The sequence below is a fragment of the Nycticebus coucang genome, chromosome 2 (assembly GCF_027406575.1).
Source record: "Nycticebus coucang isolate mNycCou1 chromosome 2, mNycCou1.pri, whole genome shotgun sequence".
NCBI lineage: Eukaryota > Metazoa > Chordata > Mammalia > Primates > Lorisidae > Nycticebus > Nycticebus coucang.
Window position 1 is genome coordinate 111,138,454 of NC_069781.1, and position 25,837 is coordinate 111,164,290.

At 45.6% G+C, this 25,837-nt stretch overlaps 1 long non-coding RNA gene and 1 other non-coding gene across 2 annotated transcripts; one reads left to right on the top strand and one right to left on the bottom strand.

Moving 5' to 3' along the window:
- Window positions 1-1,167: 1,167 nt before the first annotated feature.
- LOC128571743 (uncharacterized) lies at window positions 1,168-9,218 on the top strand. Its single transcript, XR_008375956.1, has 3 exons — window positions 1,168-1,212; window positions 1,478-1,819; window positions 8,489-9,218. It is a non-coding gene; the product is annotated as an uncharacterized LOC128571743 (long non-coding RNA).
- Window positions 9,219-19,489: 10,271 nt separating this feature from the next.
- On the bottom strand, window positions 19,490-19,595 carry LOC128580085 (U6 spliceosomal RNA). Its single transcript, XR_008378437.1, has one exon. It is a non-coding gene; the product is annotated as a U6 spliceosomal RNA (small nuclear RNA).
- Between the last annotated feature and the right edge of the window lie 6,242 nt (window positions 19,596-25,837).

Consider the following 25,837-nt stretch of genomic DNA (forward strand, 5'->3'; position numbering starts at 1 on the left):
AATCTCCCAATCTAACAGTTGTGATTCTATATACTTTTAGGAGTTAACTCCTTTTATAGGAGAGACTTGGGTCAAGAAGAGCCTTCCAGAAGCTGTGGCCCCATCCAAGTGACAGAGACCACCAGGGTTGGAAGGAGAGAGGGAGGCTTAGTTGGACATCTCCCAAGCAGTAGGGCAAGTCTGTGGCAGGTGCTTTCATCAAGTGCCCCTAGGGAAGCCATCATGAATTCTTGCCTGGGGAGGTATGCCCCACATGCAGGGGCTGGAACTTCAGTGCCTCCCTCTCCCCCAGAGGTCCCCCTTCCCCTTTGCAGCTCAAAAGCTTTTAGAGATCCACCAGAGATGTGATCTCTCCAGTTCAGGTGTGCATTTCATGAAGTGAAGGCTTGATAAGGGTTTCTGACTCTCCCTACCCCACGGGCAGCTGGGGACCTGGCTGGAGGACCCTGTGAGTTCAGGACCCACTGGCTACAAAGTCCCCAGGACTCAGCTGTTAGTAGAAAGCTCACCTGAGCTCCTGTCTCCCCTCACCTGTCAGGGGGTTCCTCCCACTGACGGGAGGGTGGCATACCTGGACTTCTGGCAGGATAGGTATAGATCTTAGCTGCACATGTGAATGTGCAAGAAGTGTCCCACCCCTTTATTCACTTTTTGAGTAAAATTAAATCTCAGTTAGCTTTGGGGTGTTTCACTCTGCATGTAATTCCTAGAGTTCTTGGGCAGAGCAATGTACTCAGGGCTCACAGTGGTAGGTCAACATTGGGTGTCCCTGAGCCATTCTCAACTCTGTTCCTTCAGAGGGCCTTGAAGTTCACCAGCTATGGGGCTTTCTGGATATGGCCAAGTTTTTCCTGACAGGAGTTCTGTGCCTGGGGGCTCCCTTTCTCTAGACATTAGATGTACAAGGTTACTGAGCAAGTTTATTTAGAGGAGACAGGCCAAACATCCACACAAACCTCAGACACTGAGCTGTTGTCCACTGCAGACCGGCAGCTCCCCAAGACTCTGTGGTAGTCGTGAAGGGGGTGCTTCAGCAGAACCCCTATTCTCTCTGCCTTCCTTATCAGAAGAAATCTCTCCTCAGCTCTAGCCTCTCATTTTCTCCTTTCTCTCTCCCTCCCCTCAGGTTTCCTGGCACATTCTGAAGACAGAATGTACCAGAATCTTCTGGAAGCTGCTACTGTCTTCCCTGCAATCTAAACTACCTTTCAGGTAAAGGAGCCCAGAGTACTGGCTTAGAATAAGGGGAAGATAAAATTGCCACATAATTTTCAAGGCGCTTTTTGAACAGAAACCATTAACAATTCCAAGATAATGTTAGAAAAGCTCAAAACCAGGCATGAGACATCCATAGTCAAAGGCAAAGTGTCAGAAAAACATCTCAGATCCATAAATCCAACAAACTATCTTGACATTCATGTTCCTTTATATGTACATGAAGTTTTGAAAATAATTGTCATTATTTTTTATTTCCCAGATAAAAGGGAGGTGACAGAGGATGATGGTGGCTGTGGAATCTGAAGCTGGACTCTCTGGTTCAGATAGTACCTCTGTGATTGCACCATGAGCTCCTGGGCAGTCCCTCTACCTCCTTTCCTATATAACAGTAACCTTGACCTCCCTACCTCCTGGACTGAGTGGATTAGGACAGAGCAGTGCCTGGAATAGGAGGAGTCACAGGCACTGTAGTGATGCCTCTCTGTGTGTCAGGCCTGTTCCCAGCTGGAGTGATACCCCAGGGCTGTGCTGCTGGACAGTCCACACCACTGAACTGAGACAGGCAATGGAGACACCTCGGAGCCTGGTGCTCTGAAGAAAGGTATGACAAAAGAAGGTGCTGCAGACTCATGGGGCTTTAGTGGGTATTCAGGTTTTCATATAAGTATTAATGAAATTTTCTTAAGAGTAATTCTTGGGTAGTTCATATCTTCGTGTTATTTTAATGCCCTTTTTTCTTCCAACATATATTTTGAGTCATTATACCTTCAACGTATGTTTAACATTCTTTTCTTAAATTGGTTTATTTTATAGCATTCTATATGTTCCATTAATGCCAATAGATTTTTATTCAAGTTTCTTGGATTTTCTAAGCAGACACATCGATTGAAAACAGGATGCCATTTTATCCTCCTGGATAACAGATACAATGATGACTTACACTTTAGCTCTCTTGCTGTTGCCCAGGCCATTCAGAGTAATGTTAATAGTAAGTTCATGTGGAGGATCGTTATTTATCCCCCTGACTTTAATCCAGAATACAAATATGTTCCACCCATGGGCCTCTGCTCTATCGACACTCTCTCCTTTGGGGAGTGCACCTGCTCCATGGCTATAAGACTGCTTGGACTGAGACTCCAGCCCTGCCCTTACTCTGGGATGGCAGAGCCTTAGGTCCAGCTTCCTCTGCACATCTCTGTGTTGGTGTCTAACAGGCATTTTACATTCAACACAACCAAAGCCAAACTCCAGGCCTCCTCTCCCCCCCGCCTCCCCTGTTGCACCTTTGGCCTGCCCTGTTTGTGCTGATGCTAACTATATCCTTCCAATGTCTTTCTCCCTAACCTCCCACTCTCAACTAACAACCTGCGAATCCTTCGGTTCTACCTCCAAAGCTTATCAAGAACATGGTCCCTCACCTCCCCACTGCCACTGCCATTGCCAACCCAGATCGCTGTACTTCACCGCTTTGATCAAAACCCTGCAACATTTCCCCATTTTCTGGACAGGTCCGTTGTTCAACAAAACCTATAGAACCTGGCTTCCTACTTCTGGACACAAGACTAGTTACTCTTGCCTTCTCTCCCTCCTCTCTGGCCGCCCAGTGCCCACTCTGCCGATCTTGCCTGCCTGTCCACACGCCGAGGATGCTCTTTATCCAAACATCTTACTGCTTCTTCCATCGCCATCTTTGTCTTTGCTCAAACCATGTATTTGTGCATCAGGAAACTGTCTCTTTTGTAATTTGGTCATTTAGATGTATGGTCCCTGTGGGAACCTGACGGCCTGGGAATTAATCTTGGAATTGACCAATTGGATAACATGGGGAACTAAATCCTGAAGGCTTGGCTTCCTCTTCTATAAAATGGCAACAATTATAGTGTCTGCCTCCAGGAGTAAAAGCAAGATTATCCATGGAGCATGCTTAGCCCATACATTCCTCCTTTGTAAGTGTTTAGTGCTATTAACAGTACCACATCTGGTATCATCTGGTCATGGTTCCATTTTCCCATGGCTTTCTGGAAAGGTTGGCAGTGGTGTTAAAGTTGAGTGGGTTTGGGGTCCTGGAGTACTTTGATAATTTGGTGCATATTGAAATTCTCTGACTAGAATATATAAGGGCCTATGAATATAAGCTTCTAAACCCATTTCAGAAGGTTCAAATTTTATGTTAAGAACCCTTAGCTGAGTACATTTATAGTTCTGTCTCCCATGCATCCAGTGAAGTGGTCCCCAGATTTTATTATAGAATGACCAGGCGGCTGGAGTCCCACTTCCCTGTGTCACCGAGTTTGTAACAAATATCTCACCTGATTTCACGCAGCTAAATCTAGCTGCTTCCAATGCTAACTTTATTCCTCACTTCATCTTGCACCTCACCTGATTTTCTTCTTCTTAGTTTATATTGTCTATTTGCATTTTATTCTCACTAGGAACGTTGCCGCCATATCTGTAAGCCATGTTAAATCCCTTCCTGGGGTAAAGAGTGACCACATGGAGTATTAAACAACTTACGCATTCCACTGCTATGCGGGCAGGGCCAGCTGTAGCCCGCAGTTGCTCCGTCTATTCTGAGGCTGCACGGCCTGGCGCTGGGCTCTGGGGAACCCCCCGAGCTGTTTCTCTGCCTTCCTGCCAATGACTTCCCTTAGCCAATCAGAGAGCAGCCACTGCGCATTCTTGGGGCTGCCTGTTTTCCTCTCAAGTTTGACAGGGATTTGTGCTGTGATCCCTTCAGAGACCGGAGCCTACCAGCTGTGTCCTCACACTGGTTTCCGGTCCTACCGTTTGTCACTGAACAAAGGACATATAGGTCAGATGAGATGTTGCCTGAGGTCAGCGTTTACCAGTTAAGCCAGGCTGGAGAGTGACATGTGCTGCGGCACTTTCTGGCACAGAGAACCCCTAGAAGCCAGTAATTTCTTATGTATTAGTCATCAGAGTTCTCTGTAGAAATAGAACAAATGGGAATATACACATATATACATATGTATATACGCACACACATGCACACGATGGCCATGAAGTTCGTGTGCAATTAAAAAATTTTTAAGTCCTTATTTTTTTAATGTATGATTATATTAAATAATCCTCCAACAAAAAAAGTATTTGCTTTCAATTTTCCTCAGAGAGTGTGAATATTTTTATTGTTAAATTGCACACTATTTTAAATTGCAGACAAACTTTATGGCCACCCTGTATGTCTCTCATTATATGTGTATATGTGTGTATTTATATATATAATAAGAGATATACAGGGTGGCCATAAAGAGATACATAGGGTGGCCATATTCACATGCATATATACACATGTATATGTGCGTGTGTTTATATATATATATATATATATATATATGTATGTATATATATAATGAGAAAGAGAGAGAGATCCCTTGACTATGAGGAACTGGCCGAGAAGGCCCATAACCTGGCATCTGTAAGCTGGAGACCCAGAAAAGCCAATGAGAACACCCCTGTCCAAGAGCAGGAGACACGGGTGGCCTAGCACAGGCAGGCTGGAAGCCAAAGGGGCACATTTCTCTTTCCTCCACCTTCTTGTTTTCTTCAGGCCCTCAGCAGATGCAGTGAGGCCCAGCCATCTTGGGGAGGGCAATCAACTTAACTCACTCTACCAATTTAAGTGTTACTGTCTTCCAGAAACACCATTGCGGACAGACCCAGAAATAACATTTAACCAAATATCTGTGCACTTGGTGACCTAGTAAAGTTGGCAGATGGAATTAGCCACACCCCTCACTTACAAACTCTTTCCCTCCAAATTCCTGTACATAGCTTGATGCTCTGTGTTTAAGCACACCTGGAGACTCCTCTGGTCATGGAACTAAGTATTAATTGTGTACAAAGCCAGCTAGAGAGTCACAGCTCCAGCCTGGCCATCACAGTTGTATACACATTCCTGGTGAGACAGATGCCACAGCTTTCTGGCTACTTGTCACTCACTGGTAGCAGCTTTGAAACCTGTGGCTCTGGGTGGGCGTTTAAGACCTGTTCCTTCCCTTATGATAGACTCAGGCAGTCGCTGCCTGCAGCTGTTGCCTTTGGAATGCAATTGTTACTTTCCAGAATAAAGTGACGTCTTACACTTTGGGGGACTCCCTTTACTTCGGAGGAGCCCCCTATAAGACTGGCCCCACAGTTTCCAGGATCACGAATGCATCTGTGAAATGACAGGTCCTCCCCTGCTGGGGCTGCCCCGTCCCACGAGTACTCTCTTTGCGTAGATGGGAGTGAGAGAGGGAGTTGCTGCTGGAGCTCTCCTGGCCCTTCTGCCTGTGCCTGTCTCTAGCGTGCCGGTGTTAACCCAGGCAGAGACTGGGTACCATTTGTTCCCTAAGCAAGGTCATCACACGGGAGCCAGACTTTCCTTGGGATGTGATGTTGACCCCATGGTGCTTCTGCCCATGGCAGATGGATGGAAAATAGATTTGGAAAGTGGCAGGTGAAGTGACAGCCCTTTTCATATTGTGGGGCCTGATGTATGAGCCAGAAGGGGTGTAGAAGGACAGGCTTGCAGATGAGACGTAGGGGATGGCAGGGATGGCAGCCAAGCAGGCTCGCCCGAAGGGGCTCAACTCGGGGCTCCGTCTGCAGGCAGGGAGCCCTGCAGAGCACCTGTGTGGGCCTCCCACCCCACAGGATTAGCAGGAATGGGGCAGGAAACTTCAGGTGTGCATGAGCAACATGGCCTCAGATAGCGGTTTTCACTGCATCAGACAAGTCACACAGAAAATTCGACAGGGGAAGCAGTCCCTCTTGCCTGGGCAAACGCCCATGGTCCCACACCCCCTACAACTTACCCCATCGTCTCAGTCTAGTGGGTGCTCTGTGTCATTTGAAAAAATATATTGTAGAATTACTATTGCTTGATTTTCTGCCTAACATTTTATTATGAAATTTGTCAACTATATCAAAAAGTTGAAATAACTGTGCAGCGAGTATCCATTTACACACACCTTATACTGCCACTTTGCCGTGTGGTATTTGTGTGACCACACGTCTGGCTGCTGGCCATGGCGACGTCCATTCATGAGCTCATCTCAGCCCTTATGGCTCAGAGTAAGACGCAGACATCATTTGAGTTTATTTTCTGCCATGGTAGTTAATTAATTTTAAAATATAAAAAAAAAAGTAAAGAAAGGTATGACATTTTATAATTATGCAAGGGGGCATGAATTTAGACAAGTTGAAGGCTACTTTCTAGAAGACATGATTTCCACCATGTGGGCTGACATGGGTGAGACTTACAGAAGACAGGACAGCTGAGGAAACTGTACCCAGAGGTCTGAGGGCCCCCAGCTGGTAAGGGGAGCCTGGCTTATGGAGGGCACATTTATGGGTAAAAAGCAGATGGCTGAGGAGCAATCCAGGAGATGGCACCCAGGACAAAATTACAAACTGAAAGCTGGTTTACTGGCTGTGCAGAGGTCTTACCCTAGACGGGGTGGGCAGAGAACGCAGGCCTGGGGTGAAGAAGCATGGGGGCAAGAGGGCCTAGAGGGAGAAAGAAACCCGAGTCCTCTGGACGTGCCATGCAGGACATTGATGCTCCTGGAGCACTCACAGTCCAACCAGATATCGGGCCCAGGATTTAAGGTGGTGACAATCACAGATTTAGGGTGGTGGTGCACCTCTCAGGGGCACATGAGGGGCCATTCCCCAGAAGGAGCCTGTTCCTATAACTGGGAAAAGGATCACAGGAAGGAAGGTTTGGGAATTATAAGTTTCTTTCTTACAGGACTTCTCAGATGTTTAACACAAGCTGTGAAATGCTAATCTGAGAAAGTGGTGTATTTTGAGGCGTTTCCAGATACGAAATAATTCTGCTGTCACCCGTGTTCCACCTCTTTGGGAACTCAAGGCGTAGCAGACAGGAAGATGAAATTTCACCTGCTAAGTTAATTTAGGAGAAAACCTTGTCCATTGGAAGTTCTATGCTTGTGCTCCATGTGTCGAATTTTGCCCCATGGCTACTGGTGACATCTGCCTTGGAAGAAAACAAGAAGGTCAGAATCATGAACTAGTTCTGTCACAGGCCCTCAGCATTGCTTTCCCCTTCTCTACTGGGCCCAATTCATGGGAACCTTCCCTTTCATAGGTGGCCTTTTGTGTAAATCCTGAATCCCTGAACATGTCTGATATAGAAAGACCCCATATGGAGTAAGCAGCCCTAGCAATGGGACCACTTCGACCCTCAAGGAGACCATCTGAAGCTACTTAGAATCTAGAAACCTTATTGAGTCTGTGGATGGGTGGCAAAGAGTTTGCAGTGGACGAAGGAGGCTGCAGGTCGGGCATTTGACCTGAACTGTTGCTCACACATGCCTGTTCCATGAGCCTGCTGAGTATTTGACCTGAACTGTTGGGGATGGGGATATCCACATGTCGCTGTTGCCTCTCCTGGGGTTTTCCTCCCTCCCTTCACTCCCAGAGTGGATCCCGGCTGTCAGACTCCCAGCCCCTGTTCTCAGAGTGGGGTTCACTCACATTCTCAATGCAGGGGTTTTGGAAATGTGGCCTGACATGGAAGCCAGCCAATCCTGCACTGACCTGGAGGAGGGCGGCATGTTTCCGCTTGCCTGTTGGCTCTCTGGACCATGTCTTCACAGGGGAGGGAGGCCTCATTGAGTCACTGGCTTGAGCAGTCTGAACAGAGAACATTCTTGCAAAAGACAGCCAGCAAAACACAGCCTACTTACCTGTGAGTGTAGAAAGTGATTATTTTTGAGTTTTGAGACAATTGACTTGCAGAGCTACTGAGGGACTAGCTGACTGATACACTCCTTTTCATTAGTAATCCTTTACATCCTAAGAGAAAGGCTTCACTCTGCTGTGGGCTCCCAGTTAGAGCCCTGGTCACCCATCCAATTTACAGTTAAGGCACGCACTTGTCTTCCTAGGAGTCCTAAGAAGGGACAGACTCTATCTGTTCTTTATCTATTTCCAGGTTGCTGCAGATCATGTGCCTCATGGTAGATCTTTGATAAATCACTGTGCAATGCATGATGATATTAATTAATAAGTGACTTCCTTATTTTTGCTTTTCTTCCTTAGTTTGTCTTTTAAGATTGGACACTTTGCTGATGCTGTTAAAATACAGATCATAATACTAACAGAACAGACTCCTTGTAGCAGCAAGATACCAAATTATAAACAGGACCTAAGGCCGTGCCAAGCAAGGGATAAGTCATGCACCCTACACTTAAAGAATGAACTATGTTCTAAATGCTATAAGGTCTTTCTTTCTCTCTAGCAGCTAAACAAGCACTGGTCTTGAGATAAACCACACTGAAACTGTTGCACCTCACCCACTTCCAGACACCGAGTCTCCCACCTTCCACAGCAACAGCCTGGATTGGACGAGAGGCTGACTTCAGTAACTTTCCCCTGATAAGGAAGCACTGACCGCGGACTGGTTCTGGCAGTTTACGGAGGCTGCACACTGACGCCTTCATGTCCCTTTGTGTCCCTGCTTTACCTTTTAACCTATAAGGCCTAACTGTAATGCATTTTTTTCTTTTTTGAGTATTTTTTTATTTTGTCAAATTAATATGAGAGTACACTGTTTAGGTACATTGTTCTCACTTCCAGGGTTAAGTTGTAATGCATTTAAATGTCAAGTTCCACCCCAGAGTGAACATGGGACGTGGGTGCCACGCATGTGAACTTCCTGCACCGTGCACATTCCCCCTTTGTGAATGTGATAGTGCTTCTTATACCCTGCTGAGTACATGCACTCAGCAACCCAGTCGGCATCAGTGCCTGTCTCTGCCTCCTCCTTCCAAGGACCTACTTTTGGTCTCCAATGGAGGCTGCACTCCCCACCCATCAGGACAGACTTTATATGAAAGAGAGCTTTCTTCTCTAAATTTATGGACCTCAGGATTCTTTGTTGACAGTGCTTTTGCCAGAGGTAAACATGAAAAACAAGAGGAAATGAGCTGGAACCGGTTTGTTGAGAAGACAGTTGACAGGGAAGAGGATCGAGCTGCTCTCTGAAAGTGGCCCTGAGACCCTTTGTGCTCTTCAATCCTATTACTACAGAACATTTTCAGCTCACCTATATAATTCCTTGTACGTAAATTCACATGGATGAATACTTTTTGAATAAGTAAATGATACTTCCAGAATTAGAAAAAATGCTGTAAGTGTGTAAGTTACTAATACAATAGTGTGAAAATTTACTCTCATTACCTTGGCTGTTCAAAGGAAATTTAGCCCCCTCTCTATTTTTATTTATTTATTTATTTTGAGACAGAGTCTCATTCTGTTGCCCCAGGCTATAGTGGTGTGTCATCATAGCTCACTGCAACCTCAGCCTCCTGGGCTCAAGGATCCTCCTGCCTCAGCCTCCCACGTAGGATTATAAGTGCCTGCCACAATGTCTGGCTAATTTTTCTGTTTTTACTAGAGATACGGTAAAGTGAGCTACTGAGCTCAAGTGATCCACCACCCCCCCCCCCCCAGCCTCCCAGAATGCTAGGAATAGCTACTTTTTAAAATAAAAGACTTAGTCTTCCTCTCGGATGCCCACCTCACTAGGTGGAAGGAAGGTAGGGATCAATCCTTATGGTTCAGGTTTCCCAGAAGGTGTAGAAATGAGAATATGAATGAAGTACTTCTTACTGCTTCTAGTCAGGCAACCCCAGGAATATAGGGTAACCTCAGGAAGCTGAGGCAGAAAGACAGCGGTGAAATATGTGTTCTTGAGTGAGCTGAGCACTGTGGGCAATGGGACCCTGGCTTCATGGGGAGCTCTGGGGGCTGTTGAAGAACAAGCCTTAGAACTATCCCAGCTGAGGGGATGCCTGCGGTGTTGATAGTCTGATCTCCTGATGGGGCCAAGAGCTGCTCTCCCGGTACCCATCTTCTGGCACTGCCCACCTGCTGCCCATGGGGCTGGAGTGGGTTCCAGCTGTGAGCGAAAGAGGATCCTGGGGTCTGAGCAAGGGGCTGCACTGCCTGAGAATTCACCACATCCCCATCTCTTTTGGGGACACGTATCCTGCTGCTTTATTGATGCTGTCTCTTGGGAAAGTGCCCCGCCTTTCAGGTTCCTCCCCATCTTTTGCCCTCCCCAGCAGTGCAGCAAGAACAGGAACTTTGGAGGCCTCCTAGTGGGCGGGGAACAGGCATCTGACCTGATGTTTTCCTTTCTCGTGTGGCTTGTCCGTGGACTGGGGTATCTGCTGAACATCTGTGATGTTCCCATCTGGCTTCCCAGGGTGTGTGCCCACACCTGCTATTGGGGGTTGCTGAATGTTACTGCCTGATCTCTGACCTTCATCCCCTACCAACCCCCTTGACCTCTGCGTGCCACCTCTCCAGAGCACCTGGGGATATCCGGATTCCTTCTAAGATGCATGAAAGCCATTCTTCTGAGGCTTCCCCCACCTGGAGGCTGCCAAGTGGGGAGCAGGGGGCAGTTCTTTGCTCTGCACTTTCTCGCGTAATGTCTGCAGTGCTTCCTCCCAGCCCGGCTGCCTCAGGCCTCCTGGGGCAATGGCAGGGGGATGTGTCTTTCTGCCAGCCTCCTCTTGCTCTCTCTCGCGTGCTTTCTCTCCGTTCCCTTCTGTCTCTCTCTCCCTCCCTATCCCTATTTTATCTCTATTTCCGTCTCACTTCACGGAGACCTGAAAGGAGAGATTTTGCTTCATATCGTACCTTTTTCTCTCCAGCCCTGGCTAATGCCAAATGTGAATGTCACATTGTCCAAGCCTGTCTCTTAATGGAAACTTAAAACATTTAAAATCCTTGACCTACAAAAGGAATGCTTGCTACAGATTTGAAAACTCTGCTCTGGATGCCAGAGTATGACACTGACTCTCTCTTGCTTTTCATCCGGCAGCAACCTCAACATCCCTGAAGCAGTTGAATAGGCACAGGAAGGGCAAGATCAGGACAAACAGATGCAAAAGAGAAAAGCACGTAGACCGCCCCGTTTCATGATGGCCTGCGGGTAGGAACTTTGTAAAAAGCAGTGCTGTGGTCAGAATAAGCGTCAGTCTGGCTTATTCTCTCTTTCATTTTTCTCCATTCCTCCCTCCAGCCTTCCCCAAGTTCAGTTTTGAAAGAGCAGGTGACAATGTGCCCAGAGAAGGAGACATGATACACAAAGTTGGGAAGGTCATCAGCTGGGTGATGGAAGAGTCCAGGAGGAACTGCTCTGAACTGCACAATGCTGCCATCTTTAAGAGAGAGAAAACCCTCAGAGTGATGAAACGGGACCTGGTGCTGAGCAAACCGCTCACTAGAATTGCCAGACGTGGGAACTCTCTGTCACCTGAGCCAGCTCTGCCCTCAGGTAATCACTGATGGGGGCAACAGGGGTCATTCTGGCTCCATCTCTGGACACAGCCATTTCCAAAGGGGGAGAAGAGCCTTCTCTCCCCGCCTTCCTTGGAACACGAGAGTCTGCAGCAGATGCGGGCGCACTCCCAGGTACTGCCCCTGGAATGAAGGCCTCCGGCACGCTTCCCTCCGGCTGCGGGGTACTGGCTGAGGATGCTCTCAGCGGAGTCCCTCTGCAGGAAATGCTCTCCCCTGAGGGCCCAGGGGCCTTCCAAACCAGTGCCAGGCCCAGTCCCTGTGCCCCCATTTGACATAGCTCTGCAGGTCCCCAAAGGCAGACAGTGGTCTCAGTGGCTCCTGTGTGGAGTCCAGCTACCCACTCTGCCCCTTCTGTGTCTGCACTCTCTTACTTACGGTTCTCAGGAACCTCCCCAATCATCTTCCTGTATACAAAACTCTTCTCTAGAATCTTCTCCCGGGAACACTCGAGGAAAAGTCTATATCTGAGGGGTGGTTCTGTGACACAGACTTTAGAATGACTGGTGGAGAGGCCCTCTGGTCACAGGCAGGCACTGATAGCCTGGCCCGTAGCAGTGGGCACCAATGGCAGATCCTGAGGAGAAGCAGAGGGAGAGAAAGCGGGAAAACACATGCCCCTCTCTGGGCCAAGGCTCCCCTGTCCTCCTGGCCAGCAGACTGATAACCAGGGTCAAGTCACAACATAACGTGCCTGGAAAAGAGGAGGCCGCAAAGGGAGGAGAGAGACTTGGAGCTGAAGGTGCTGGGGTTCCAGATGACAGGTCCGGTGAGGAGACGAGAAGCACAGATGCAAGTGCTGGCAAAGTGTGTTGGCTCAAGAAGTGGGGACTCCAAAGTCAGTGAGGAAAAGTTTGTAGACTCAGAAATATCACCCTCCACCCAGGGTCTGACATTCTCACCAAAGACCCCAGCAAAGGCACTGATCCTCTGAAAGATGCCTCTTGGGAACTTGGAAAGAGTAACTGACCACACTAAGTCAAGTGACAAGGTCAAGATGTTGTGGCAGGCAGTGGAAGAAGGGGTCAATGTGCCCAGAGAAGGAGACATGATACACAAAGCTGGGAAGGTCATCAGCTGGGTGATGGAAGAGTCCAGGAGGAACTGCTCTGTCACGTGAGGCTCAGGACAGGAGATGCCGCTGCAGAACTGCACCAGCTGGTAGCAGTGGGAATGATGGGGCCCGGGAATAATGGAGAACAGGTGGCAGGGCCTAACTGCCAATTGCAAGGCGGGGACAGCAGCATCAGGAAGAACAAGGTTGGAATGGCAGCTGGTGGGGCTGGGGACAGACCTGCAGAGAGCTGTGGAGGTGGTTCAGGCAGCACAGGCCTCCTAGGGACAGGCAGATGAGCATCCAAGAAGCAGATTGCTTCATTTATAAAGCTAAAAGGAATCAAGAATCCTAAGAACCTGAATGAGGGCAGCTGCCCAATAAAAATTACAACTGTTTGTGGGGTTTCTAGATCTGAGCCAGATCTCAGCCCCAGACCGACTGACTGAAGGAAAGGCTGAATCCTTAGGAGGAGGGACCCACATCACCATCACAAGCATGTGGAATAATCATTTCCCTAGTCCAGAGGCTGGCAAACTAGGACCTTTGGGAAAATTCAGCTCCTGCTTTGGCAAATAGTCCTAGAACACAGCCATTCCTCCAGAGTCTATGCACTGGCCAGGGCTGCTTTTGTGCTGGAACCACAGAGTTGAGTGGTTGCAACAGAGAATGAATGGCAAGCAAAGCCAAAAATATTTGCTATTTCTAGACCTTTACAGAAAAAGTTTACTGTCCCCCACACCGCCTGTCCTTTCTCAAAGTGATCCATAGCAATTTATGCAGTTAGTTGATTCCGCTCTGGGGAAAGGGGAAGCCTTGGACGTTTCAAAGACTGCCAAACACCAGACCTAAGCTGGTGCCAATAACCAAAATGTGAAGTATATCTTCATGCCTCTCCCATCAGAGGGAGGCAATGGTCAGTGAATGAAGTCCTGGCCCAAGTCAATCTCACAGCAGTTCCTTTGGGGCTGCAGATCCCTTTGGTGGCATTTCCCAGGCTCCTGCGGGTGTAATTGAGATGAGTGGTTGGCTCATGTTGAGTCCTGGCCTGTGGTGAGAGCTACATGTTGGGAAAGGCTGAATGGAAACCCCTGCAACTACTCATCCCATTTTATTCAAGACAGAAAATAGCACAATCCTGGGGAGAATGATGGAATGATGGATTAATCACCCTTAAACACCAAAAGATGCAGAGTGTGGTCACCATCATGTCTCCATTCAATTCACCAGTCTGTCCCCATAAAAATCACATGGTTCCTACAGGACCATTGCAAGTTCCACCAAATAATAACCCCAATTAAAATCACCATGCTGGACTCAGCCTCTCTCTGCAAGTGAGACAAAGTGACAGCAAGTGCAGATCTGCAGCTTTGCCTATTTTCCATCCCTTTAAGATGAAAGGCCAGAAGCAATTCCTGTTGCCATGCAACAGGTGACAGATAACGCACTGAACAGTGCCCCACAGCCTGTCAACTCTCCCTCTCTCTGTCCTATATGGTCCAAAGGGACCAACACCACCTCAATATTTTGCCGAGCCTCACACTGGCTGACTGTATTGGTGACATCATGTTGGTCAGACTGTATAGCAAGAAGGGCTCAGTATGCTACAGACCCTGATAAGATGTGTGTGCTCCAGAGGACAACAGAGACCCCGTGAAGGCTCAAGGACCCACCACACCAGCCAAATGTTCAGTGTTCCAGATGTCTAGATGGTCTGGGGCATGTCAAGACGTCTCCTCATAGTAAGGGAATTGTTGATTCTTGCACTCCCTAGCACTAAGAAGGAAACAATGTCTGCACATTCTCTGGGGCTTCTTCTGATGGCTTGTGCCATATTTAGGAATGAATTCCTGACCCATATACTGAGTGATACAAACAGCTGCTAGATATGAGCAAGACCTAAAGCAGAAAAGGGTCCAGGATGAGGTGCAAATGGCTGGAGCCTGTGCCGCAAAACCTCTCATTCAGAGGGAACCACACACACCTGTGGTGGGAAAGGATACCTTGTAGACTTTATGGCAGGCCATGATAGGATTCTGGAGCAAGGCCATGCTAACTGTAGCAGAGAACTATATTCCATCCAAAAACCAGCTCCTAAGATGCTAAACAACCCTGGTGTGGGTGGGGTGACTGACCATGTGGCCAGCACTGCCCACGTGAACTTGGTCCTATCAGATCCACAAAGTCAAAAGGTCAGATGGGCCAAGAAGCCACCGGTAGTAGGATGGAAGTGTAGTTGCTGGCATCCTGGCATGGGACACAAGCTGGGCCACAGGACAAATACAAGTAGCATTAGCAGCTGGTCCAGGTCTCTGCATCACCCAGGCTCCTCCCTCAACTCACAGTCATGGCCAAGTGGGGTCTCCATGATCAGCTGATGGAGAGATCAAAGTTTGAGTCATGAATTGGTTTGTTTTGTGGGTAGCTTCAAGCCAAAAATGGAGCACTGCCACACAACAGCCTCACTCAGGGGTGGCCCTAAGGATAGCAGTGAGCAGTGATTCTCCCACTGGTCAAGTGTTTTGTGTAGTTCACCTGAAAATCTACTTTGTGTGAAGAAAGGAACTTGGTGTAGGAATATATGTGAATTCCTGAGTAATTCTGTGTGATTCGCTTGTTGATTGGGAGTCACCAGAGGGAGGCTTAAGACTAATTATAAGGAGATCTGAGGAAAAGATGCCCATGAGAGTGGCATGAAGTGTGAAGGTCTCTGCATCCCATGATGAGCCTTCATCACATTAGGAAGATGAACTGGTTGGCTTCAGCCAGCCCTGATATTGATCACCCTAGTCTTGGGACATGGGGTAAAGAAGTGGGCAGCTGTGATGGCAGGGACAGAGCTTGTGCACAAGCCGAGTGGGATGGGCTTCCACCCTCCAGGACCGACCTAGCTTTGTTGCTGCCAAAAATGCTGACTGGTGCTGGGGCATAGCTCCTTCCCTCACATAGACCAATCAACCCCTGGTGTCAACTTGGTCACACTGGCTTCCTTTCCAGGAAGGAAAGACGTTTTTCATGACTGAAATTAATTTGTATGATAGTTACCTATTTAATGTTCCTGACGGTAAGGCGTAAGCCAGGATGGCTATCTGATAATGTGCAGGAAATGCTCTCCAACCAAGGGTCCACTGCACAGCAGAAGAGGTACAGCAGGGACCATAAGCATGGGGTCTGTGGTCTTCACTTACCATATGGCCCAGAAGCTGCTGGCCTGAGAGGCTACTTTGTGAGGACGGGGCAGCATCTTCCAGAATGTAGAATATACCCTAAATCCATGATCATCTCATGGAGCTGTGTCCTCTGTAGGTGGACCATACATCTGGGAGCCAAGAGATACAGGTAGGCATGGACATGCCTGCCATCTTTCTCCTGACCCATGTGAGAATAATGTGTATTTCCCTCCCCCTAGGAATTTTAGGTTGTGTGGATCTAAAGTTCTTATTTCCAGAGAAGGGATGCTTCTATCCAGGGTCACAGCAAGAGTCTCATTAAGTTGAAACTTTGCTTGGCCAATGTGAGTTTTTCATGCCAGCAAACTAGGGGGCAAGAAGAGTCTGTGCCTGGAGGGGAGAATGGGTCCTGACTGTCAGGGCAGGGAGGGCTGCTTCACACGATAGAGTGGGGGAGGGGGTATTTGCATTTGGCACCCAGGCTTGCCGAGTGGTGAGTAGATGTGCTGCAGCCATCATCTGAAAAGGGCATGGTGAGCAGAGGCTCAGACCTCAGGGATGAGGGTGTGGGTCGCCTAAAGCAGTCAAGGTGCTGACCATGAGCAAGGGGAGCATAGGGCGGTTAGTGGACAAAGGGGCTGTAAGTATCAGTGTGGAGACAAGCTGCAGAGACTGTAACCATGCTTCCTTCCACTAATTTATCTTTTTTGTTATTTCCCCCCAAAGAATAGTGAAAATAGCCAGAGGAGCTGCCCTCAGGTGGAGTCAGTGAATCCAAGTAGGACAGGGGTTGGGTTCTACAGTGGGCGGTGTGAGGCATCCAGGGACGCTGCCCTCCACTGACCTCCTCCCCTGGGTGCCAGCTGCCAAAGCTCACATTGAATGCTCCAAGGAACAGGTTCCCAAAGCCCAGGTGATACCCACTCCCTGGGAACATCCAGCACCAGTGACGGGCCAGAGGAAAATGCCCACTGCCTGACTTCCATCTGTGACCGTCTCTGAGGGACCATCTCCAGCCCTTTGCTCCCTTCGGGTTGGCTGGGCTCTGGGTGGAGAAACTTCCCAGGTGAACTCCTTCTGTCCAATCCTGCGTTCCTCAGCCCTCCCTACCCTGTTACTCCCAAGAGCACACTCCGATTAGTCACCTGCATGTGAACCTCTATCTCCGAGGCTTTTCCAGGGAACCCAACTAAAAGCCATACATTCTGCCAGAAGGTCCCCTAGGAGCTGTCTGCCCCTCATGGGATAGAATCTAGTCATATGCACATTCCTCAGCCACGAAAAAGTGGTTTTCATGCTTGGATCCGACAAGTCACTTGTGGGTAGGATAGATATTAGGTGACCAAAATAACCACTATCTGTGGGAATGTCGGGAAGTCTGTGACCAGCACATGAACCTCTCCAGACATGGCTCTGGAGCCGGGTCATTGCATGAATGGGACGGACTGTGTCTGCCCCTTTTGGTCATTTGTGGACCGAGCAGGAGACTGCATTACATGCCATCCTGGGCACCTGCCTCCCAGTGGATGGTACAGAGTGGTCACCCTGTGGTCCCCCAGTGCTGCTGCTAGTGGTCAGCATCTATCAGGCAGCTTACCTCTGCCTGTCCCCAGGTATGCAGACGAAAATGTGTATGTGTGCGGATTTGTGCATATTTAATCTTCTCAGCATTAGTCACCCTCCATAGAACTAAACCTCAACTGTTTAGTGCTTGCTTTTAAAAAACTGAAAAGAAGAAAGAATTCAGGACTCAGGGCTTCCTGCTCAGTGAGACTTTAATGTCATGTTAGTTTCAAGAGCACAAAACTGTTGGTACACTGCACAGCAAGTCCCACCATGAGTGCCCTGGGACTCTAGAGGATGTAACAGGAGTTTTAGAAAAACAAAAAGGGAGAGTGTGTGGTCAAAAACCTTACGTCCTGCTGGGTGACAAGCATGAACAGCTTTATCTGCTAGGGACCCCTGAGAGCACCTGCCCTCCCCATCTCACAAATGGCCTGGGAGAAGCTGTCCACATGGCCTCAGAGAACCTGTGGTAACGATGGCTGCATGTCCTTCCTGTTTGCACGTGGGTCAGTGCAGCTGTTCAGCCGACACTGCAGCATCCAGCACCCATCCTTCACACTGCACGTGATTAGCGGCCTCCAGTGATACACAGGCACATGCCAAGCTCTTCCTGGAACAGAACAAGTTTTCTGTTCTATCAGGAATTAGAGTGAAAAGATTCATTGCGTCGTGTGCCCACTGGTGTTTTCTATGGGGGAAGAGAGAAATGTGTCTGAGGAATCAGATCTTCTGTCAGCATGGTTTGATTAACCTCTGAAAACTGAGCTCTCACGTGTCAGTGGTATTCGCTTCCCCGGTGTTTACCACAACCTCTATTTTAGGTTTGTCCTGTTTTTGTCTCTTGTCGGGGAACTCAGTCAGAAATATTTATGGTAGTCTGGTGAGTGCATAAGAAAAACAACAACAGGTTACTTTGCAGATTCTCATAGATCTGGGATTAATGTATATTACATTCAATGTATAGATCCAAATGACAGGAAATGCACAATTAGCTATGGAAATTATTAAAATTAAATGAAATAAAAACTGAGTTATAGTATGTAAAATTTTCTAGAGGCTTTGATTCATTTGATTACCTTCTGATACTTTCTGTCTTGGTTAATGTTTTTGTGAGTTTTTGAGCCGTGGGATTTTATGTTGGGGGAGCACAGCAGGCAGACTGCCTTGGTCGGTGTGTGCAATCAAAATGAGGCCCATAGTGATCTGGAGGAAGAAGACATCCAGTGTCCTGTTGAAGTCACCCATTGAATCCCTAGCCAGTTCAGGGAATAGCCCCTAAGAACATGCAAGCCTACAGGAGGGTGCTGACAGCTCCTGACCTGCAGGGCGCTGTGCTATACAAAGCATAAATGCCCTTCTTAGACCACATCGCATTTCAAGAAGAGTCCAAATGGTCTTGTTACTCTTCTATCAATCACCATGGAGAGGGTGCCTTGTATCACCAGCTGTCCATCCTGCTGGGACCTAATGCAGCCACAGATCTTGTTGGGATAGAAATCTGAGGAGCTGCTTCCTCCCTCACACTTAGGGCATTGCACAGTGGCTGGTGAGGGTGGAGAGTTACATGCTTATTTAGTGTGTTAAGACCTAGTAGAGCCAGTACTTGCAAAAAAAAATTAATAAATAAATAAAAAGCAAGGTACAGAATGTCTCTCTCTGGGCATTCACTCTCTGAAAAACACAACAGTGATGGAAATAGCCAAGAAGTAAGAATGGAATATTTTCAAGCAATTGGCAGGCGAGTTTGAAGATATATTTAGGTTTCAGCCTTGCCTAGGAAATTACTCAGGTACAATGAACTAGTGGGGGACACAATACCTCAGGCACTGAGGTCAGCAAGGGCTCGGTGCTGAGATGTGTAGACACAATCAACCTCTACGCAACCTCTCCACGACCTGTGTCCACCACGGGCTTCTCTAGGTAGAGCAAAACGAGACAATAATCATGTCCCCCTACCACATTCTGGAACCTCAATTTTCTTTTCTTTTTTTTTTTTTTTCTTTTCCTTATGATTTTCTTTTTTTAATTTTTTTATTTTTATTTTATTTTATTTTTTTAATTCAAGACCAATTTATTCTCAAGTTTTGCCAACATAAATACTATCCTTGAAGTGCACCAAATCCTTCCATAACAACTCTAAAAATATGACCGTGTCACGAATTTGCGTGTCATCCTTGCTCAGAGGCCGTGCTAATCTTCTCTGTATCATTCTTTTTTTTTTTTTTTTTATTGTTGGGGATTCATTGAGGGTACAATAAGCCAGTTACACTGATTGCAATTGTTAGGTAAAGTCCCTCTTGCAATCATATCTTGCCCCCATAAAGTGCGACACACACTAAGGCCCCACCCCCCTCCCTCCATCCCTCTTTCTGCTTCTCCCCCCATAACCTTAATTGTCATTAATTGTCCTCATATCAAAATTGAGTACATAGGATTCATGCTTCTCCATTCTTGTGATGCTTTACTAAGAATAATGTCTTCCACTTCCATCCAGGTTAATACGAAGGATGTAAAGTCTCCATTTTTTTAATGGCTGAATAGTATTCCATGGTATACATATACCACAGCTTGTTAATCCATTCCTGGGTTGGTGGGCATTTAGGCTGTTTCCACATTTTGGCGATTGTAAATTGAGCTGCAATAAACAGTCTAGTACAAGTGTCCTTATGATAAAAGGATTTTTTTCCTTCTGGGTAGATGCCCAGTAATGGGATTGCAGGATCGAATGGGAGGTCTAGCTTGAGTGCTTTGAGGTTTCTCCATACTTCCTTCCAGAAAGGTTGTACTAGTTTGCAGTCCCACCAGCAGTGTAAAAGTGTTCCCTTCTCTCCACATCCACGCCAGCATCTGCAGTTTTGAGATTTTGTGATGTGGGCCATTCTCACTGGGGTTAGATGATATCTCAGGGATGTTTTGATTTGCATTTCTCTAATATATAGAGATGATGAACATATTTTCATGTGTTTGTTAGCCATTTGTCTGTCTTTAGAGAAAGTTCTATTCATGTCTCTTGCCCATTGATATAAGGGATTGTTGGCTTTTTTCATGTGGATTAATTTGAGTTCTCTATAGATCCTGGTTATCAAGCTTTTGTCTGATTGAAAATATGCAAATATCCTTTCCCATTGTGTGGGTTGTCTCTTTGCTTTGGTTATTGTGTCCTTAGCTGTACAGAAGCTTTTCAGTTTAATGAAGTCCCATTTGTTTATTTTTGTTGTTGTTGCAATTGCCGTGGCAGTCTTCTTCATGAAGTCTTCCCCCAGGCCAATATCTTCCAGTGTTTTTCCTATGCTTTCTTTGAGGATTTTTAATGTTTCATGCCTTAAAATTAAGTCCTTTATCCATCTTGAATCAATTTTTGTGAGTGGGGAAAGGTGTGGGTCCAGTTTCAGTCTTTTACATGTAGACATCCAATTCTCCCAACACCATTTATTGAATAGGGAGTCTTTCCCCCAAGGTAAGTTCTTGTTTGGTTTATCGAAGATTAGGTGGTTGTAAGATGTTAGTTTCATTTCTTGGTGTTCAATTCGATTCCAAGTGTCTATGTCTCTGTTTTGGTGCCAGTACCATGCTGTCTTGACCACTATGGCTTTGTAGTACAGACTAAAATCTGGTATGGTGATGCCCCCAGCTTTATTTTTGTTACTAAGAACTGCCTTAGCTATACGGGTTTTTTTCCGGTTCCATACAAAACGCAGAATGATTTTTTCCAAATCTTGAAAGTACGATGTAGGTACTTTGATAGGAATGGCATTGAATAGGTAGATTGCTTTGGGAAGTATAGACATTTTAACAATGTTGATTCTTCCCATCCATGAGCATGGTATGTTCTTCCATTTGTTAATATCCTCTGCTATTTCCTTTCTGAGGATTTCATAGTTTTCTTTATAGAGGTCCTTCACCTCCTTCGTTAGGTATATTCCTAGGTATTTCATTTTCTTTGAAACTATGGTGAAGGGAGTTGTATCCCTAATTAGCTTCTCATCTTGACTGTTATTGGTGTATACAAAGGCTACTGACTTGTGGACATTGATTTTATATCCTGAAACATTACTGTATTTTTTGATGACTTCTAGGAGTCTTATGGTCGAGTCTTTGGGGTTCTCTAAGTATAAGATCATGTCGTCAGCAAAGAGGGAGAGTTTGACCTCCTCTGCTCCCATTTGGATTCCCTTTATTTCTTTGTCTTGCCTAATTGTATTGGCTAGAACTTCCAGCACTATGTTGAATAGTAAAGGTGACAGAGGACAACCTTGTCTGGTTCCAGTTCTAACAGGAAAAGCTTTCAGTTTTATTCCATTCAGTAAAATATTGGCTGTGGGTTTGTCATAGATAGCTTCAATCAGTTTTAGAAATGTGCCACCTATGCCTATACTCTTCAGTGTTCTAATTAGAAAAGGATGCTGGATTTTATCAAATGCTTTTTCTGCATGTATTGAGAGGATCATGTGATCTTTATTTTTGCCTCTGTTAATATGGTGGATAACGTTTATGGACTTGCGTATGTTAAACCAGCCTTGCATCCCTGGGATGAAGCCTACTTGTCATGATGAATGACTTTTTTGATGATAAGCTGTAATCTATTGGCTAGGATTTTGTTGAGAATTTTTGCATCCATATTCATGAGTGAGATTGGTCTGAAATTCTCCTTTTTGTTTTGGTCTTTTCCTGGTTTTGGTATCAGGGTGATGTTTGCTTCATAGAATGTGTTGGGGAAGATTCCTTCTTCCTCAGTTTTTTGGAATAATTTCTGCAGTACAGGAATAAGCTCTTCCTTGAAGGTTTGATAGAATTCTGGAGTGAAGCCATCTGGACCAGGGCATTTTTTAGTTGGAAGCTTTTTTATTGTTTCTTTGATCTCAGTGCTTGAAATTGGTCTGTTCAGGATCTCTATTTCTTCCTGGCTAAGTCTAGGGAGAGGGTGTGATTCCAAATATTGATCCATTACTTTCACATTGTCAACTTTCTGGGCATAGAGTTTCTGGTAGTATTCAGAGATGATCTCTTGTATCTCTGTGGGATCAGTTGTTATTTCCCCTTTATCATTTCTGATTGAGGTTACTAGAGATTTTACTTTTCTATTTCTAGTTAGTCTGGCCAATGGTTTATCTATTTTATTTATTTTTTCAAAAAACCAACTCCTTGTTTCATTAATTTTCTGAATGATTCTTTTGTTTTCAATTTCATTGATCTCTGATTTGATTTTGGATATTTCTTTTCTTCTACCTAGTTTAGGCTTAAATTGTTCTTCTTTTTCTAATTCCATAAGATCTCTTGTGAGATTGTTGATGTGCTCTCTTTCTGTTTTTCGAATGTAGGCATCTAAAGCGATGAATTTTCCTCTCAAAACTGCTTTTGCAGTATCCCACAGGTTTTGGTAGCTTGTGTCTTCATTGTTGTTATGCTCAAGGAAGTTAATGATTTCCTGTTTTATTTCTTCCTGCACCCATCTGTTATTCAACAGAAGATTGTTTAATTTCCATGCCTTTGGGTGGGCTTGAGCATTTTTGTTAGAGTTGAGTTCCACCTTTAGTGCCTTATGGTCTGAAAAGATACAAGGTAAAATTTCAATTCTTTTGATTCTGTTGATATTTGTTTTGTGTCCCAGGATATGATCAATTTTGGAGAATGTTCCATGGGGTGATGAGAAGAATGTATATTCTTTATCTTTGGGGTGGAGTGTTCTATATGCATCTATCAAGCATAGTTGTTCTAGGGTCTCATTTAAATCTCTTATATATTTGTTTAATTTCTGTTTAGAGGATCTGTCCAGCTCTGTAAGAGGTGTGTTAAAGTCCCCTGTTATGATGGTATTATCAGATATCATATTGCTCAGACTGAGTAAGGTCTGCTTCAAGAATCTGGGAGCATTTAAATTGGGTGCATAGATATTTAGAATTGAAATGTCTTCTTGTTGTAGTTTTCCCTTGACCAATATAAAGTGACCATCTTTGTCTTTTTTGACTTTAGTTGCTTTAAATCCACATGTATCTGAAAATAAGATTGCAACTCCTGTTTTCTTCTGAATTCCATTTGCCTGAAAAATTGTCTTCCAACCCTTGACTCGGAGCTTTAATTTATCTTTTGAAGCCAGGTGGGTTTCTTGCAGACAGCAAATGGATGGCTTGTGTTTTTTAATCCAGTGAGACAATCTATGTCTCTTCAGTGGGGAATTCAAGCCATTAACATTTATTGAGATAATTGATAAGTGTGGTAGTATTCTATTCGTCTTATTTGGTGAGAGTCCATTGCTTAGTTTTATCTTTTGCATCAGTGTGGAGGTAAGGTTCTGTCCTTTGATTTCTGAGTTCTTACTTTGGTGCTGATTCATTGTGGTGGTCAGTGTGCAGAACAGGTTAAGTATTTCCTGTAGAGCTGGTCTTGTTGTGGCGAATTTCCTCAATGTTTGTATATCCGTAAATGATTTGATTTCTCCATCAATTTTGAAGCTTAGCTTAGCAGGGTACAGAATTCGGGCTGAAAATTGTTCTGTTTAAGTAGACTAAAGGTAGATGACCATTGTCTTCTTGCTTGGAAAGTTTCATTAGAGAAGTCTGCGGTCACTCTGATGGATTTGCCCCTGTAGGTCAACTGGCGCTTACTCCTGGCAGCTTGCAGAATCTTTTCTTTTGTCTTGACTTTGGACAGGTTCATCACAATGTGTCTTGGAGAAGCTCGGTTAGAGTTGAGGCGACCTGGGGTCCGATAGCCCTCCGAAAGCAGTGTGTCAGAATCTTTGGTGATGTTTGGGAAATTTTCTTTTATAATATTCTCTAGTATGGCTTCCATTCCTCTGGGGCATTCTTCTTCCCCTTCTGGAATTCCTATAACTCGTATGTTGGAACGCTTCATAAAGTCCCATAATTCTGACAGTGAACGTTCTGCTTTCTCTCTCTTCTTTTCTGCCTCTTTTACTATCTGAGTTATCTCAAAAACTTTGTCTTCTACCTCTGAAATTCTTTCTTCTGCATGGTCTAACCTGTTGCTGATACTTTCCATTGCATCTTTAAGTTCCCTGATTGACTGTTTCATTTCCTTCAGCTCTGCTATATCCGTTTTATATTCTTCATATCATTCATCTCTGATTTGATTCTGTTTTTGGATTTCCTTTTGGTTATTTTCCACTTTATTAGCAGTTACCTTCATTGTTTCCATCATTTCTTTCATTGTTTTCAACATGTGTATTCTAAATTCCCTTTCTGTCATTCCTAACATTTCTGTATAGGTGGAATCCTCTGCAGTAGCTACCTCATGGTCCTTTGGCGGGGTTGTTCTGGACTGGTTCTTCATGTTGCCTGGAGTTTTCTGCTGATTCTTCCTCATGAGTGATTTCTTTTATCTGTTTCCTTGCCCTAATTTTCCTTTCACTTCCTCTTGCTCTTTAAGTTCTTGTGCCTGTGGACTAAGGGTTACAGGACCAGAAGGGTGAGAAGGTTGAGGAGCAAAAAAGTGATGAAAGAAAGGAGGACCGAGTGATAAGAAAAAAAAGAAAGATGGAGAAAGGAGAGGGGGTGGGGATAAGGAATATTGACAAAAAGAAGAGAGGCACAGAAAGAGGGAGACAGGGCAATATAGGTGTACAGTAGGGTACTTTGACACAACCTTAAAAAACCCCACCTTCTGGGGCTGCCCAGTTGGGTGGTTCCCTTGAGTTCAGCAGCTCTTTGCTAACCTGATCAGACACAGTACCCCACCTCCACCAAGTAGAGAGGAAAGACAAATATGCTATAAATCAAACCAAAACAAGCGAACAGAAAACTTTACGGGGATAAAATTGGGTGAAAAACCAAATGATAGCGGTAGAAACACTACCAAAAATGAAGTTGTAGTTATTAAAAAAGGCAACAATGGTAAATTATAATTAAACTAGAAGAATTGAGAAAGAAAAAGGGATCTGTATGTAAAAGATTGAAATTAAAAAACAAAAGAACATCAACAACGTCAAAATAAACAAACAAAAAAAAAACAACCAAACAAAAAAAAAAAAAAAGGAAAAAAATACACAACGAAAAACAAAGCAGTTTGTATATGTTATTGAATATTGTCTGGGCAACACGTGGTCTTCTGGGGTATGAGATGTTAATCACAGTTCTGATACGACTGGAGGCTGCTGATTTCTCAAACCCCAGCAGGTAGACACCCTAAATCTCTCTTCAGCCCACTTAAAAGGCACTTTGAACTTGTAAACTTGCTGAGCAGAAGCTTTCCCAGCTTTCTCGCTGGAATCATGCTGAAGTGGCTATCCACTTACCCAGTGTGTCAAAACCGGTGTCACTCTGCCCCTGAGGATTAGGGCTGCAAGGCGGCTCAGACCCCACCCTTAGGCTACTTGGTTGCTGGGTTACCAGCTCCCACCCGTTTCTAGCTCTGCGACCCTGAGGGCAGAGCTTGCGGGGCAGATCACTGACAATGGTTCCGTGTGACCCACCGCCAAACACTATTAGCTCCGTCTGGCTCAGCGGCTCAGACTCGGGCCCTAGACAAC